Source organism: Mastomys coucha, unplaced genomic scaffold (assembly GCF_008632895.1).
Source record: "Mastomys coucha isolate ucsf_1 unplaced genomic scaffold, UCSF_Mcou_1 pScaffold21, whole genome shotgun sequence".
Lineage (NCBI taxonomy): Eukaryota > Metazoa > Chordata > Mammalia > Rodentia > Muridae > Mastomys > Mastomys coucha.
This window is the reverse complement of record NW_022196904.1, coordinates 168,276,918-168,295,307: the sequence shown is the minus strand read 5'-3', so window position 1 is coordinate 168,295,307 and position 18,390 is coordinate 168,276,918. Positions and strand designations below refer to the sequence as shown.

At 45.2% G+C, this 18,390-nt stretch overlaps 1 long non-coding RNA gene across 1 annotated transcript; it reads left to right on the top strand.

Moving 5' to 3' along the window:
* The first annotated feature begins 9,075 nt into the window (after window positions 1-9,075).
* LOC116101165 lies at window positions 9,076-15,526 on the top strand. Its single transcript, XR_004122817.1, has 3 exons — window positions 9,076-9,188; window positions 9,309-9,447; window positions 13,511-15,526. It is a non-coding gene; the product is annotated as an uncharacterized LOC116101165 (long non-coding RNA).
* Window positions 15,527-18,390: the final 2,864 nt, after the last annotated feature.

Below are 18,390 nucleotides of genomic sequence, written 5' to 3'. Positions count from 1 at the left end.
AAGTGAAGAGAAGATGAGCGTATGATATTTCAGTAGGTTTGTAAGAGTAGTTAGTGAGGAAGTCTCCAGCAGTTGCAGAGCCTGCCTCCGCCCTGCTAGGGGACCTTCTGGAGTGGTTACAGCTACTACTAAGTGATCCGGAGCTGACACTTCTCCCGAGGCCCTCATGAGGTCGCCTTCTCTAGTCAGACTTGTGTCTGAGGTCCTAGACAGTGCAGCAAGGTATCAGCATTGGGAAAAATGAAAAGCTGTTCATGGGCAATGTGGTCATGTGCACAAAAAATCATTAGGAATCTTCAGAATTGCTATTGACGAGGTGTGAGGAGAACGTGGTGTGAGAGAGAGAAATAACATGTGTGACAAGTCAAAGTACAAGGGTAAAGTTGTAAGAATATGGAAAGGTTAAATACTAAAACTGTAACCAACCAGGTCCTGGGAGAGTAGAGAGGGCCTGTGGCTGCACAGGCAGGTAGAGCTTAGGGAATGCCTTCAAACAAGGGAAGCAAAGCAAGACTCTGGTTTGGTTTTTGTTGGTTTGTTTAAAGGCTAATGGAGTTGGTGTGGTAGCTTAGGCCCAACAGAGGTAGAGACAGGTAGACCTCTGAGTTTGAGGCCAGCCTGGTCTGCATAGGGAATTCCTAACTGGCCAGGACTACACAGGGAGACCCTGTCTGTAAAAGGGTGGGGACAAGATGAGATATACTTGCTTATGAGGGCTGCCCTTCTGACCCTCCCTCCACTTCTCTGGTGCTCAGATTATAGGCCTGTACTACCGTGCGGCCAAGGAGTATGTTCCAAAAAAAGAGTTTAGGCTCACTTATTTGAGGTCCTCAGTGGTCGGCACACACTCGTTGATGTGTCTTGAGAAGTCAATAGGCATTTGAGGTGAGAAATACAAGTCTTAAAGTGCCTCTGGGATGGAGAGATGGCTCAGTGGTTAAAGAGCACTGACTGCTTTCCAGAGGTCCTGAGTTCAATTCCCAGCAACCACATGGTGGCTTCACAATCATCTGTAATGGAATCTGACGCCCTCTTCTGATGTGTCTGAAGACAGCTACAATGTACTCATATAAATAAAATAAACTTAAAAAAAAAATTTGTCCTCAACTAGGCCTGGCCATGTGCACCTATGATCTCAACACTGGAGAATCAGTCATAAGCTCGAAGGGTCACCATGGCTCTGTAGGAAGAACCTGTCTTTAAGAAAACAAAAACAAGGAGTGTACCCTTAAGTTTTGTGGCACGAGTGCATGTGGATATGTAACAGCTTAGTGGAGGCTGGAGGGAGGCGCTGGCGTCTATTCCAATAGTGAGATCATCTCTTCTCTAGAACACTTTGTGATCAATTATGAAATGTTACTTTTTCTTACTTTAACATTTTAAAATGTGTATGTTCATGGGAGTGAGTGTACATGTGTGTTTGGGTCTTCTGGTATCAATCCTCAGGTGCCTTGCACCTTCTGTTAAAACAGCATCCTTTAGCCATGCGGTGGTGGCACATGCCTTTAATCCCAGCTCTTGGGAGGCAGAGGCAGGCGGATCTCTGAGTTCGAGGCCAGCCTGGTCTTCACGGTGAGTTCCAGGACAGCCAGGGCTACACAGAGAAACCCTGTCTCCAAAAACAAAAAACAAACAAAAAACAAAACCAACAACAACAACAAAAGAAAACCAACCAAACAAAAATAAAAACAGCATCCTTATTGTCCTGGGGCTCCCTGACTAGCTAAGCTATACCACTCCTGGCTTAAAAAAAAAAAATGTGTGTGAGTGTATTGAGGTATGTGGTGTCCATGCCATACCACCAATGTGTAGGGAAGGATAATAAGCGGGTGCTTCTCTTTCTACCATGTGGGTCTCAGGGAATGTGCACAGGTCCTTGGGCTTAGCAGCAAATGAGTGGCTGAACCATCTTCCATCTTGCCAGCCCTTTTTTTTTTTTTTAAGACAGGATCTCACTGTTTACTCTAGGCTAGCCTTGAACTCACACAGATTTGCCTGTCTCTGCCTCCAAAGTGCTGAGGTTAAAGGTGTCTCCCACCTGCCTGCCTTTTTTGTTGTGTTTTAGATCCTGCTCTGATCCTACTCTAGCCATTCTGATGGAACTAGCCTCGGGTAAGGGTGATGCTGACCGTGCAAAGCCAACCCTGACCACCAGGAGGAGACAAAGCACTCCTCTGGAGAGTGTTCCACACAAAACCTTATGTAATATAGAGATCAGCAAAAATGTGGCAAGAGCCAGGCGTGCACACCTGTAATCTCAGGATTTAGGAAGTTGACACAGGAGGATGGCTTAGCTGGGGCTACACAGCTAGACCCTGTCTTTAAAAAAAAAAAAAAAAAAGGTTGATAAAATTATTCTTGGTCCTGTTTCTTGCCCTCCAAAAAATTCTTGTCATCATTGGAGAAAATGCTAGGAACTGATTTTAAAATTAATTCGTGGCTACAAATGTATCTTATTCATCTAATTACATGGCATCGTGCCTACAGATATTTATAATTATATATAATCATATATTAAGAGATGTCTGTATATATGAGATTATATATCATTATATATGAGATGTCTGTAAAAGCCACTCCGAATCCTCCACTCAGGAACTTTCCCCCCATTCCCCTCCCTTTTGTCCCTTGCCTCATCCTACTGAGGTACAGCAGCCATCACTGTCCATGAAATGACAGGTGTGAGGACAAAGACAGCTAAGGATGGCAAAGAGGCTCAGGGGTTGTCTTTGTGGCCACTGTGAGCAATGACCGTCGGTGGGGATCGCCAAGGCATGAACTTGTTTTTCAGGCATGGGAGTCACGGTTGAACAGGCTTTCTGTTGCGGATAAATTTATTCCTAGGCAATCCACTGACATTAACATTTTGGGCTTCTGGGTAGGGCAAGTGTGCCGAGTGAGGAGTGTGTTGTTGGAGCACAGAGCCCAGACCAGGAGAAACAAGAAGCCGTTGAGGGTTGGACTTGCTCATGCACAGCACAGGTGGAGACCTCAAGTCAAGGGCACACCTTCCAGAAGCAGCCAGGCCTGAATGGTGCATTACCCCGCCGCAGGCTAAGGGATGGAAAGAAACTGCATATTCCTCCCCTGAGGGAAACCAGACCCTTAGATTTATGCTAGGCCAACAGGAAGTGACCAGGGGAGGAGTGGCACACACACACACACACACACACACACACACACACACACACACACACACACAGCATCACCCAACCAAGAACTACATGAAATGACAGAGTTGGCCTTCTCACCTGGCTCTCTGCTCGTGTGACTGCCTCCGAGGTCGCTGGGTATCTCCAGACGCATGCGCAGATGTGCGGGATGCTTACAGCACTGTGCACGCGTCTACCATCGCAAATGTCACGCAACTCAACTCTGCTTCTGACACCTCCACCCATCTTCCTCTTTCTCCTCTGTGTTTACTTAAACTGTTGCAGTAAACCTAGGGTTACCCATTTTATTCTGTTTCTTTCGGGGGGGGGGCGTGAAAAGTTGAGTTTCTGTCCTTTGGACCTTGATTTCCAATTAAGTATTATTATCAAATGTTAATGCCACCACTAGAGGGTTAGCTTTAGAATAGAAATTTGTGTTGGGGGGAGTGCAAGAATATCTATTTATTTTGAGACAGGGTCTCATTATGAAGCCCTGGCTGGCCTGGAACTCTGTATATACAAAGACTAGACTGGGGGCTGGAGAGATGGCTCAGTGGTTAAGAGCACTGACTGCTCTTCCAGAGGTCCTGAGTTCAATTCTCAGCAACCACATGGTGGCTCACAGCCATCTGTAATGAGATCTGATTGCCCTCTTCTGGTATGCATGAAGACAGCAACAGTGTACTCATATGCATAAAATAAATCTGTGAAAAAAAAACTAGACTGGCTCTGTGCAAAGACCCGCCTGCCTTTGCCTCCCAAGTACTGGGATTAAAGGTGTGCACCTGGCTATTTGCTTTTTAAAACTTATTTGTTCGTATTGTGGAGGAAATATTTGTGAGTGAAGGTCACAGGACAACTTGTGGGAACTGGTTCTTACCTTCAGCCGTGTAGGTCCCAAGGTGAAACATTGCTTGACATATCCCATTGATTACAGAGTGAATATTTTTTTAAAGATTTACTTAATATATGTAATTACACTGTAGCTGTCTTCAGATGCACCAGAAGAGGGCATCAGGATCTCATTACAGATGGTTGTGAGCCACCATGTGGTTGATGGGATTTGAACTCAGGAAGAGCAGTCAGTGCTCTTAACCGCTGAGCCATCTCTCCAGCCCCCAGAGTAAATATTTTTTTAAGCAGAACTGTGCAAAACAAATAAATAAATAAACAAACCTCTGCTGTTCCTTTATTCTAACTATCGCAGCCTGTGACTTCTTCCAGGTAGGAACCAAGCCAAGGCTCAGAGGTCATTATCGTGATGCGATGCACAGGCGGCCGGCAGCAACAAGCCAATCAGTGAAAGACACTGAGGCTTTGCGCCGAGACCGCCAACTCTTCCCCTTTCCAGGCACACACCTTCCTCCATCCGCCAGGATCTCCTGTAGCTGGAGATCCTGTTATATGGCTGAGGCTGGCTCTACACCACTGGTCCTCCTGCATCCTGTAGCTGGAGATCCTGTTATATGGCTGAGGCTGGCTCTACACTACTGGTCCTCCTGCATCTACTTCCCACATGCTGTGATCCCATGCCTGACTCACTGTGGAGCTTTCTTGCCTAGAGATTTTTCTAGGAGCTTCTCGTTTTAAAGATTTCTTTTATGTGTGTGACTGTTTGCCTACATGTATACATGTGCACCACATGCGTGTCATGTTGGCAAATCCCCAGAACAGGAATTACACATGGTTGTGAGACACCATGTGGACGCTGGAAGCAAAACCCAGGTCCTCTGCAAGAGCAATAAGTGTTCTTTTTTAGTTTATTTTTTAAAAGATTTATTTATTTATGAGTGCTCTATCTGCATGTATGCCTCGTAGCAGAAGAGGGCATTGAATCCCATTACAGATGGTTGTGAGCCACCATGTGGTTGCTGGGAATTGAACTCAGGACCTCTGGAAGACTAGACAGTGCTCCTAACCACTGAGCCATCTCTTCAGCCTACAATAAGTGTTCTTAATGGTCAAGCCTCAGCCTAATTGTTTTTTGAACTAATACATCATATTTGGAGAGGACAGTTTTAGGTTTACAGCAAAACTGAGCAGAAAGGAGAGCTGCAGAGCTCCCTTCTCCTCTGTTGTATCAGCTTCCTCTATTATTTAATTGTTATGTGCTTGGAGTTGGACACAGGACTCGTGGGAAGTGCTTGCTCTTCCACGGAGTTACAGTACTCAAGTCCTCTAGCACTGGCATTTTCCTCTGTACATCCTTCCTCTCCCAGAACCTTCATATCACGTGTATTCGATTACACTTTTTTTTTTGTTTGTTTTTTTCGAGACAGGGTTTCTCTGTATAGGGCTTTAAAGGAGGAAGTGAATAAGAGTGTAATCGAGCCGGGTGGTGGTGGCTCATGCCTTTAATCCCAGCACTTGGGAGGTAGAGGCAGGTAGATTTCTGAGTTCGAGGCCAGTCTGGTCTACAGAGTGAGTTCCAGGACAGCCAGGAATATACAGAGAAACCCCGTCTTGAAAAACCAAAAAAAAAAAAAAAAAGGAAGAAAGAAAGAGAGAGACAGAGAGAGAGAAAAAGATAGATGCAGTGTTTGCTTGTGTGTGCTTGGGTTACATCCCTCAATATATTTTCAGGCCAGTGAGGTGGCTCAGTGGATAAAAATGTTTGGCTGACAAGCCTGACCACCAGGTTTGATCCCTAGGAGTTTGCTCTCCAAGGCCTGTATGGTGGGAGAGAAATGACTTCGACATGAGCACCCTACAAAACAAGTAAATAAATATAAAACATATATTTTCCAATTCCATCGATTTCCCTAAAGTTTTTATAGCTCCATTTTTCTTTGTAGTTGAATAAAATTCAATTAGTCGTCTTCGACTAATCTGTCGGTGGGTGTCTAGGCAGACTCCATTAACTTGGGGCTGCGAGTAGAGCAGCAATGGACAAGAGTGTCCAAGTGTCTCTATTGCAGAATATAGTCTCCCTTGGGTATATGCACAGGATATGTGTGTGTGTGTGTGTGTGTGTGTGTCATATGGTAGTTCTAATTTTAGTTGTTTGAAAAGTCTCCATATTGATTCCCATAGTGTAAAATTCCTTTTTGAGGCAGGATCTCATGCAGGGTAGCTGAATTAGAACTCACTTTGTAGCCAAAGGCAACCTCGAACTCCTGACCTTCCTGGCAGGGTTTCTTGATCCGCCAGTGTTCTTTTTTGTTTGTTTGTTTGTTTGTTTGTTTTTTCAAGACAGGGTTTCTCTGTGTAGTCCTGGCTGTCCTGGAACTCACTCTGTAGATCAGGCTGGCCTCGAACTCAGAAATCCGCCTGCCTCTGCCTCCCAAGTGCTGGGATTAAAGGCGAGCACCACCACCGCCCCACTGGGTTTCTTGATCAGAAGGCAGCAGGAGGAGACTGTGTCTAGAAGTAGCTTGAGCATAAGAGACCTCAAAGTCTGCCCCTGACACACTTCCTCCAATAAGGCCACACCTTCTAATAGTGCCACTCCCATACGGGTCAAGCAGTCAAACAACATGAGTCTATGGGGCCCATACCTATTCAAACTACCCCAGCAATCCTATTTGGATCACGCATTAATACAAGCGTCCCAAGTCACAGATTTCACTAACAATGCCAGGCTCACAGGTTAAGGTTATCCTGTCTAAGAAGAGATGTGGAATTATTTCTTCCAGGACTATTTGTTAGAGATCACCATAAAACTACTCGGCCTTGATGCCTTCTCTTTTTGGAAGGGTGTTGGTTGCACAATTTTCAAAATAGGCATGTGACTGCCCATGGATTTGTCTTTCAGTGGGGTTTGGTGGGCGGTGTCTTTCAAGGAACTGGCTGCTCCCCTAGTTCTCTCCTTTCGTCTTTTGTCAGTGATGGAGTCCTAGTCTAGAATCTAGGCTGGCCTAGAACTCATTGTGCATCCCTGGCTGGCTTTGAGCTCACAGTAGTCCTTCCTCACTCTCTCAAGGGTTGGAATGACAGATGGGAGGCACCACACCTGTAGAAATATTTGTGGCGTTCCTGTTTGATCCCCAGGACCATCACAGTTGAAGGAAAGACTATGAACTCCTGCATATTACCCTTTGACCTCTAAGTGCAGGCCATGGTACACATGTCCCACCCGACACCCTCACACATACACCCTCACACTAAAAAAGAGATTTGTGTCATTTCAGAAAACCCAAATTTCTTTATCACTTTCCTGTTTTCCACGTCATTGAGTTTTGCTTCATCATTGTTTTTTCTTTTGCTTGCCTTGGGCTTAGAATTTAGCTGGTTGGTTTTGTTGTTGTTTGAAGACAGGATTTTATGTAGCACAGGCTAGTCTCAAATGAGCTATGGAGATGAGGTATGAACTGTGACCTTGAACTTCGGATCCTCCTTACTGCTGTCACCCAAGTTCTGAGATAACAGTCCTGTACCACCATGTCTAGTTTGTATTCTAGTGGGGATCAAACCCCTGGTGGCTCTGTGCGGGCTAAGCTAGGACTCCAATGAACTTCACCCTCAGCCCTTTCCCTTTCACAATTCCCATCCTCTCTGCTGTCCCCTCCCTAAGTGTGTGCCAAGGCTGCAGGCACCTGGACCGGCCTCTGTTTTCTTACATGTGCTATTTCAGTGTTGCAGATCTGCCCCACCCCCTCCCCAACTCTGTTTTTGTTGTATCACACACATTTGAATGAACTACATTTTTCATCCAATTTAAAATAGGTTTCTCTTGAGACTTCTTTGACCTATGCGACATTTAGAAATATATTGGTTTTGGTTTGTTTTTGGTTTTGTTGTGCCTTTCGTTTTATGCAATTCTAAGATGGTGAGTCTAGTCTAGTAGGATGTTGGACTTTGTGGACTCAAACAAATCCTTCTACCTCTGCTGGCAAGTATTTGGGCCTAACAGCATGCATCATCAGTTTAGAAATATAGCGTGCAATTGTCAAATATTTAGAGGTTTTCCAGCTATGTTTCTGCTATTCTTAGTTTAATTTCACTCAACTCCATGAGCATGTGTCTGTTTGCTTCCAGATTGTGTCTTGCTAGTAGCCAAAGCCTGCTTCCAATAGACAGTCCTGAGGGCTGGAATGAGAGGTATGTGCCATCACACCAGGTGCCGAGGCCTATTTTGTAGGACTTTTGTTGTTAAGCTTCTTAAAGTGTGGTTTTCAATCTGGGGTGTAACCTCAGTGAATGTTTCATCTGAATCTGAGAATAATGTTCACTCATACTTGTTGGATGAGTGTTCTTCAGATGTCAACAGATCCAGATAACTAATGACAGCAGCTAGGTTCCACTTGGCCTTGTGCATTTTCTGTCAGGCAGGTGCTGGAGTATCCAGCGCTAATGGATTGATCCTTTTTGTGTTTTCCTTGAATGGTTTTGTGTTCCTTGGATATTTTGACTTCCTGCTGTTCAGCTTGATCATAATAATGACTGTTAGGTCTTTTTGGATAATAGACTGTAATTGTTTCTGTGGTGCTCCTCTTTGCCCCTGGTAGTTTTCCTTGCACCAGCTGCCTCTGTGGCTGGAAGCTGGGAGCTTGCTCCCTTTGAAGTCTCCCATCCTCTGGGAGGCAGACGAACATCAACCTCTGCAGCTGATTTACAAACAAGAGTTGGTGGATCCACGGAACAGCAGCCGGGAACTAGCGATAAGGGTCACATGTCCAGTCAGAAACAACACCCTCCTTCATTGTTTAGCCACAGATCGGGCAAAACTGTTGTTACCTATTCTTCAAAACTCTTAACGCTTGGCAATACTACTTGCACTTTGGCCATGGCGTCCAATATCTTTTCTGCTTTGTTGTTTGCAGTTTTCAATAGAGTTTTGCTTTGCACAAACATCTTCTCCGATCCAACACCTCCTGAAGCTCTGGCAAACCCTGGGTCAGCCTGGAGTCCCCTCCCCCCCCCTACCCCCACCCCCACCCCCGGAGTTGGAGCTGAGGTCAGAGAAGCCCGGGACAGCCATGAAGCCCTGAGTCCTCGCGCCTAACCACCACGGTTAAGGATTCTGATACGTTACCAAACCGCCATCCAGAAAGGAATTGCAATTTGGACTTCTACAAGAAATCAGAAACAGTAAAGGTAGCCTGAAAGCCACACCCAAATGACTTGCTTCCATCCAGGATGCTAAGCAGACTAAGGGTTTGGGGGAGGGGGCGTGGCTCCTCCCACCTAGGCACTCACGGATTCTCTTCTTTTCAGAACAGCCTCGCTGCCTGCAGGGATGAGTGAGGCCCTGAAGTCCAGAGCTTTGCTGAGTCGCTACTTGGGAGAGTAAACCTCCAATGGTCTGCCAGTGCAGTGCGCATAGCAACCTGAATCACTGTAAATCATATTTGCAGTGAGTCCTCATTCTTCGCTTCAGGGTGTGTGTGTGTGCGTGTGTGCGTGTGAGTGTGGGTGTGTGTGCGCCCGCGTGCGCGCTCACGCGCGTGTGTGTCTATGCGTGTGCCTATGCACTTGTGTGTGGAGGCCAGAAGTCGTCCTTGGATATTATTTTCCAGGAGCTGTCTATTTTGCTCTTGGGAAGGAGCTCACATATAAGGACAGGCTGACTGGCCACCAAAGCCTGGGGACTATCCTGCCTCTGTCTGGCCCACACTGGGGTTACAAGTGTATGCTACTAGGCTTGATTTTTATGTATGTTCTAGGGATCAAACTTGAATTCTCAATTTACTGACTGAATTCTCCCCATCCTGCTGCTCAGAGCTTTTAAGAACTCAGCAGGGGAATGAGTTGTTGATTTAATCTCTCTCTCTTTCTGTCTTTTTCAATTCATAAACATCTTGCTGACTCAGTCTTTCACTCTTGCAATTTCATAAATATATTTTATTATTTAAATTGTGTGTGTGTGTGTGTGTGTGTTTTTCTTAAGCCTAAGTCATGTCCGCAGCCTTTCTCTGCAGTAGCTTGCTGTGTAGTCCAGACTGGTTTTGAATTCAAGGTGATCCTCCTGCCTCCGCCTCCCGCGTGACAGGATGACAGGATGAGGCACAAGGCTTGCCCACTCATTTGGGTTTTCTCGTGTCTGCTGAAAAGCTAGCATAGATCAGGGGTTTTGCCTCCAGACTTTGTGCTGCTGTGTCTCCTGGCAGGGCCCGTTTATTCTGAGTTTGACCTTTAAAATTAATCTCTGCTGATGTTAATGAGGTTTGAGTTGGCAAGTGGAGGTAAATATCTACATTCATTCTTTGATGACTAATGAGAAACATCTCCAACCTCTTATGCACATTTAATTCACTGTTTAATCTGGTGTCCTGGTGCCCTTAGGCCAACACGCAGTTCTGTTGAACTGAAGGTAAGAGGGCATCAGCCCTGGGCTCACACTCAGATACTCAGCTGATCTTTCATTTTATGCTGGTTGCTGATGCTACATTCGTTTATCACAAATTCAACCTCTTTTTCACATTTTATAAGTAGGCGAGGTCATAAGACCTGATCTTTCACACAATGGCACTGAATCTGTGTCAAATAGAGTAGGATCTCTCCCTCTCCCTCTCTCTCTCCCTCTCTCTCTCTCTCCCCCCTCCCTCTCTCTCTCTCCCTTTCTCTCTCTCCCTCTCTCTCTCTTGTGTTTTTTGTTCAATATATTTGTGTCTTATGCACATTAGGAGAGAAAAAACAAACCTTAAAAGCTAAGAAGAAAGCATAAAAGTGTGTAATTTATTGGAACACTCATTAATGAAGATTTATGACAATACGTCTGCATATGGCTTTTGTTCTGCACATTATTTTCATATGGTTTATATTTTCAGCACGGTTAACAAAAGTTAAGGCCAGCCAGGAATTGGGGGCCCATGCCTTTAATCCCAGCACTCAGGAAGTAGAGGCAGGCAGATCTCTGTGGATTCAAGGCCAGCTTGGTCTACAGAGAGAGTTGTAAGACAGTCAGGGCTACACAGAGAAACAACCTGTCTCAAATCAACCAACCAAACAAACAAACAAGTTAAGGCCAATATTCTACCTCTGTATGTGTTTCCGTATGGGCATGTGCATATATGTGAAAGTCAGATGTTCATATTTGGTATTTTATGTAACTGTTCTCCATCTTAGCTTTGAAGATTGGGCCTTGTCACTGAAACCTGCCTTCTGGCTAAGCTAAGATCCTCCTGCTTCAGCTTCCCGTGACTACACCTAGGTCTTTTTCAGGGTTGTTAGGGATCCAACCTTGGGTCCTCAGACTACTGAAACAAGCCCAATACCCAGCCATTGGTTTTGTTTGTTTCTTTCTGAGACAAGGTCTTGGTATGTAGCCCAGGCTAGTCTATGGCTCCTTAGTATGCAGCCAAAAAGACTGAGCTGTGATTCATTTGTCTCTTTAAGTTCTAGCTTTAGTCTCCTTTTTTTTTTTTCCCCAATTAAATTTTTGGGTCTTTCTTTTCTTCCCTTCCCTTCCTTTCCCTTCCCTTCCCTTCCCTTCTCTTCTCTCTCTCTTTCTTTCTTTCTCTCTCTTCTTTTTTTTTCCTGAGGCAGAGTTTCTCTATATAGCTTTGGCTGTCCTGGAACTCATTCTGTAGGCCGTGTTGGCCTTGAACTCAGAGATCTACCTGCTTCTGTCTCCCGTGTGCTGGAATTAAAGGCATGTGCTACCGTGCCTGGCTCTTAATTTTTTTTTTTTTTTTTTTTGAGACAGGGTTTCTCTGTGTAGCCCTGGCTGTCCTGGAACTCACTCTGTAGACCAGGCTAGCCTCGAACTCAGAAATCCGCCTGCCTCTGCCTCCCAAGTACTGGGATTAAAGGCGAGTGCCACCACCGCCTGGCATTTTTTTTTTTAATTTTCTTTATTTACATGTAAATTTCTCCATTCCCAGTTTCCCCTCCAAAAAACAAAGAAACAAACAAAAACAACCAAAACAAACCCCTGTTGCCTCCCACTTCCCCATGCTATGTTCAGGAAGGCCTTGGACTCAAGTGACCTTCCGGAGTATCTGGGATTGGGGGTGTGACCCACAGTGTCCTGCTAAGTGTAGTTGGATTCAGGTAACGATTTGATCCTCAGTACCTCAATGCAATAACAACTCTTCTAAACCCAAGTAACTTTCTCTCAGGTGTGTTTGAGTGCTAGCAACAGAAACTGTTTTCAAGCTATGAGAAACCCAAGGGGGGTGTGTTTGAATACTGACCATGTTATGGGTTCCGTTTGTGCCAATACTCTAGTCGTGACTGGATCAAGGTCATCGGATCACGTTGCTAAGATCTCCTCCTCTTCACCCTCCCCAGGCCTACCTACTCAGATCCATCCCAAACTTTGACTCAGACAAACTACAGCCAGGTGCACACTCCCGGCGTTTGAGAGGTAGAGGGAGGAGGCTCAGGAATTCAGGACTAGCCACAGCTACATAGCAAATCTCAGACCAGCCTGGGTCATACAAGGCTCTGCCTCAAAAAGAAATTATTTGGTCAAATTGTACTTTAATCTCAGGACTCGGAAGCAGAGGTGGATCTCCATGAATTTGAAGCCATCCTGGTTTATACAGTGAGTTCCAGGATAGCCTGGACTACATAACAAGATACTGCCTCAAAAAAAAAAACAGCAACAGCCGGGCGGTGGTGGCGCACGCCTTTAATCCCAGCACTTGGGAGGCAGAGGCAGGCGGATTTCTGAGTTGGAGGCCAGCCTGGTCTACCGGGTTAGTTCCAGGACAGCCAGGGCTATACAGAGAAACACTGTCTTGAAAACAAACAAACAAACAAAAAACAGCAACAACAAAATATTATTAGCTGACAATAATATTTAACCAACCATCCAAATAAGTGCCATCTAGGTAGTTCTCTCGGAAAGGTTAATTCTTTTTCTTATAATGTCTCTCTGATAGCATAAATAAGAACTATAGAAGGAAATGTATCTGATAATTTTGTAATCATAGAACATTTCACTGGTCCCAATTTCAAAGTGGGGAAATCCATGTGTTTGATAGATTCCTAAAATATGTTATGCATCTGATTCCTAAAAGAATCTGTATGCAGGATGGAGGTTGGACCATCCTTAGCAGCTTCAGGAACTCAGCCTTTTCCTCCCAGACCCCTCCCCAAAGATCATTGACTTGGGGAGCCTTTGGCCTGATCTCTTAGGTCTCAGACCCAGCAAAGAAATATGTCAACCAACTCCCATGGCAGCCTTGAGATCGGTAGCCTGGGATTTTGTGGACTTGCTGATGCGCGTCTTATGCTAACCAACAAAGAGAAGTGATGGGTAGCCAGTGCCTGCTCAGAGCACGTAGAGGGTCCTCCAGGAGATCTTCCTGCTCCCCCCACCCCCCCTCCGCCCACCTCAGTCCCTGCCAGGCAAGTGGCGAGGTGGCTCCTGCCTATGGGAAAGACCCAAATTCTGAATTCCTTGTGGCTTACCCTTGTCTTGCTCTCTCCTGCTGGGTAACTTTACAGAAATCTCCTCTTTCCCACAGAGGCGGATGGGTTAATCGGTTGAAAGCTGAGCCCAGAAGATGAGGGAAAACTCCATTGTGGGCAGGCTACTCACTTCTCAAGCCGGTGCTGACTCAGACTGAAGGATTCCAGAGATCCTGTGATGGTGAGGCCACTTGGAGCTTGCCATGCGGGGGACTCCCACCATCAAGCATCTGCCAACGAAGAGCCCACCTGGACCTTGGCAAACTGTGTCCTCTCTTCCCAAAATGCACCTTTTGGACATACCTTGTAGAAACTGGTTTATCTGGAGCTCCGTCACTTGTGCTACTGCCTGGGTAGAGGGAGAGACCACAGGAAAGGCTGTGGCTGTGCCGGGCAGGGAGACCTCACAGCTATTATGCTCCATGGAACAGCCCTGACGCTGCCATCCTGCACGGATGTTCTGTTTAGTCAAGACTGGCTGTCCCTGAAGTGGGGAATTATTATTGTAACATGTGTTTGGTGGAAGGGTGATGTCGGGAGACGATGAAAGGGGAGAGGCATCTTATTTCTGTTGGGGTGGGTTCGAGCTGGTAGGAGCTTCTGTCACTCTCCTCTGCTCTATCTCTTTGCCCCTGGCATCCATATGGGTCCTCTGAGGATTCTAAGAGAAGCCATGAAAGGTTAAGGGCAGGCTGCTCTAAACACGCCCCTTGAGGTTATCCGATGGCCTAAATCGTACCCTATGGGATTGGAAAGGTGCGCTATTGTTGGTGGGGTCATCTGAAGGCTGCCCCTTCAAGCCCAGGGTAGCTGTGCTGCTAGCTCAGAGTTAAAACGAGCTTGGGAGCAGACATAGGAAGCCATTGTCCTGTTGGATTTTCCAGCCCGTTAAGAAGCCTGGCCTGTAACCTTGAAGACAGGATGTGACCCCCCACATAAGTTCCTCACCTTGATGACCCACATGTATCCATGGGTCCATCACAGTGCTCTTCTTTTCAGAGCTCATCTCTCACTGGGGCTGAGAATGAATGAGTTGGTCTTTGAAAGTGTTCTCACCATAGCCACCTAGGACGAATGTCGTATCTCCTGCTCAGCACCTCTCTGGCACTTCCCCTGAATCTCTGTAGGACAAAAGGCAGGAATCCACTTGCCTAGGCATGTTAAACCCCAGGCTCTGTGCATCTACATTAGGAGAATGCCAGGCTGCCCCAGAGAGTATCCTGCTGGTTGTAAAAGAGGAATTTGCTGTTGAAGTCACAGTTTGTAATCTTGATGTTCACGCCAGCCTCTGAGGGTTTGTCTGCCTTGAAGGTTGTCAGGACAAGGCACTTTGGATGGCAGCTCGAACATTAGACACTACTGCTGGAATTTGCTTCAGACCTCTGTTTTCTTTCCCAATGCCACGGGGCACCGGGTACCCAAACACCTCTCTTCCCCTAAACAGGTTTCATAACAAGGCTGTTTTTCCAGTGTCTATCACTTCGAATATTTCACTCTGTTGGGATTATCGGAGTCTTTGTGCATCCTTACGTCACAGGATGTTCTCTGGATGGTAGAGGCGTGTTCCGCAGTGAGGTTGCAATGGGTGGACATTACCGCTGCTGGGTTATCATTACCGCTGCTGGGTTATCTTTGTTGAGGACCTTCAGAAGCATAGCTGCCCGTGTGGGGTTCTCTCTCCCTCCTTCCCTCCCCCCCCTCAGATATGACTGAGGGGCCCTGCAGCTTGTCAGATCTGGTGGGCCTCAGAGTCAAGGCACGAGGTGGGGGTGGGGTGGGGGGGTCAGCTTAAGTTTGAGAAAGGCGTGAACTTGTTTCAAGTCACCTCAGGTGAGAGCCGAAAATTCACCTGGTGAATTTATGTTTATAATGGAAATAAACACACTGCTAGACCAAAAAAAATTTTTTTAAAAAATAATTTTCAAAGGAAAAAGTGATTAGAAGAAAATAAAAAAGTATAAAAGATTAAAACTAGGGAGAGCTAAGAGGAGCAAGGAACCAGACCCAGCCAGGACTCGCAGGTGTTTGGGATTGTAAAATGACAACTTCAAATAAAGCCACTTACATGGTAAGGCTGGGGTTAGTCAGTTATAGAATTCTTAAATAACCCCTTTGCTTTAAGAAAACTATACAGGGTCCCAAAGAGCTTTTGTTTTTTATGTGGGTTCTGATTACGAATACTTATTAGTAATGACAACCTATAAGATTCTTCAATGGCCTTTTCATTTCTAGTTTGCACAGGGCTCACAGTGTTTGGCTTTATTTTATTAGAGCAGCTTTGCTTAAGACTCGAGATCTTTTTTTTTTTCTTTTTTTTTTCTTTTTAAGATTTATTTTATTTATTTATTTTATGTGTATGAGTATACTGTAGCTGTACAGATGGCCGTGAGCCATCATGTGTGTGGCTGCTGGGAATTGAACTCAGGAACTCTGCCGGCCCACTCGCTCCGGCATAATTCACTGTAGCTGTCTTCAGACGCATCAGAAGAGGACATCAGATCTCATTTTAGGTGGCTGTGAGCCACCATGTGGTTGCTGGGATCCGAAAAAATAAAGTATAAGAAGAGCAGTCAGTGTTCTTACCCGCTGAGCCATCTCGCCAGCTCCTTGCTTAAGACTCTAAACATAGGTTTCAGAGCGATGCTGCAATTTAACCGGCATTGGGACAAAAATGACACAGTGAATCCCTTTAGTGTCAGAGTAAGCACAGAGGGGATGGTTGTGGTCTGCTTAGTATCCTTGGAGGAGATTCTCTTTTCTGGAGAACTCTAGAACCTCCTGGACCAGTCTCAGCATCTTCAATTGAAGCTAAGTGCAAAGGAGGGAAAGCTTGTAGCCTCAGCTACCCAAGAGGCTGAGGCAGGAGGATTGCTCGAACCTGGGACGCTCATGGCTAGTCTAGGCCACACGGTAAGACCTTGTGTCTTTAAAAAAAAAAAAAAAAAAAAAAAAAAAAGAAGAGAAAAGAAAAGAAACAAGAGTCAGTAGAAATGGCAACTGTGAATTGAGAAGAAAAGGTGTTTTTTTGTTTTTGTTTTTTTGACTCAATGTGTTTTGTTCCTGTCTCTCACTCACAGTAGGATAGTGCATCCAAGGCCTGACTCATCACCAGGGCCCTTCACTACTTTCACAATCATTTTTATTGATGTTTAATACTGATGCTGGTGTGTACCAAGTGTCAGTACATAGTTTGGTGACTATTCACAAGTTGGACTCACCTAATTTAACTGGCATATGTGTCAGGTGTGACACTATAATGTGGTGTCCCAAGATCCCTCTTCCCAGTCTCTTTTTCTGCAGTGGGTTCTCTCATCTCACAGCACTTAGCTGGTTTAATGTTTATAACATTAGGCACGTAGAGTTACAGATCGATTTGTATCTTGTATTTGTTCATTTTTTGGTGGAGGGGGGAGTGAGGCCTATATGTCGTTTATTATTCTAAATGTCAATCGTGTGCCCATAAGTCTGCTTATTGGCCGATTAAGTCATTCTCAGTTCCTGAATGTTAATCATAGCTCTAAACGTTCTTATGCATAAAAAAGCATCCTTGTTGAATATATACATTTAGGAGAGAAAATGATGGCATGTGAGGAGTGAATATTTTAGTTTCAGTACAAATGGAAGTGATTTGTGTAATTAGCACAGCCATCTGTATCCTAGGTCTACTCCGATACTTCGTGTCGCCTGAGTTTAATGCCTTCTTCGCCTTTCTGTAGGGCTGAAGCAGTGCTTAAATTTGCAGCTTACATTGCTTTGGTGCCCAGTGGCCTTAAAGAATTGCTTTCTAGGGATCTATTGGCCATTGTCCTTTTTGAAAAGCCCTAGTTCGCCGGGCGGTGGTGGCGCACGCCTTTAATCCCAGCACTTGGGAGGCAGAGGCAGGCAGATTTCTGAGTTCGAGGCCAGTCTGGTCTACAGAGTGAATTCAGGACAGCCAGGACTACACAGAGAAACCCTGTCTTGAAAAAACCAAAAAAAAAAAAAAAAAAAAAAAAAAAAAAAAAAAAAAAAAAAAAGAAGAAAGAAAGAAAAAAGAAAAAAGAAAAGCCCTAGTTCATATCAGACACTTATACCTCAGTCAAATGGCTTTCATTTTTCATGTGCATTTCTACTTTGTCCTCTCCATGTGTTGTATCTTGAGCAGGAGACACAGCCCAGGGTGGCCACCTACAGCTTGAGGAGTTGCCGTTAGATGAGCTAGGGAGTGTTTAGTATGTGTAGCCATGCTCCACTGGGGTGAAAGGAGGATCCTCTATAGCCCAAACAGGCCTTGAATTTGCAGCTCTCCACCCTCAGCCTCCCTAGCAGCTGAGACCACCATTCCTGTGAGGTGAAGCCAGATTTGTTGACTCATCACACCCCCCACCCCAATAAAAGAATTTCAGTATTGGTCAATATGAACCAAAGCTGGAGCTTATTAAGGAAAAGATGTTAATATAGATATCAGTACAGACATTAAGAAAGAGGGAAAGAGAAACATGGAAGAAAAGGATAGTAGCAACACCCTGAATGGGTGGAGACTTCTAAAGAGTCACTGGAACTGTTTTAACAGTGCCATCTCTCTCTCTCTCTACCTCTCTCTCTCTCTCTCTCTCTACCTCTCTCTTTCACACACACACACATACAAACACACACACACACACACACACACATATACGAATGAGCTTGGTGTCCTCCAAAGTTGCACTGTTCAAAGACTTTAAAGGAATCAGTAGGAATGCTTTGGTATACTTACTATCTAAGGAGTTGTCTTTGAAATTGGGTTTTCAAGGTAGTTTATAATGCAGTCAACACACGACATGACCTCAACTCAAATGGAACAAGAGATAGCTTATCCTGAGCCAGACATGAGTGGCCATGTCTCAGGGAAGAGGGATCCAAGTTGCTTAGAACAACACACTCGGATGTGAAAATAGTTGCGTTAAGGTTTACAGTC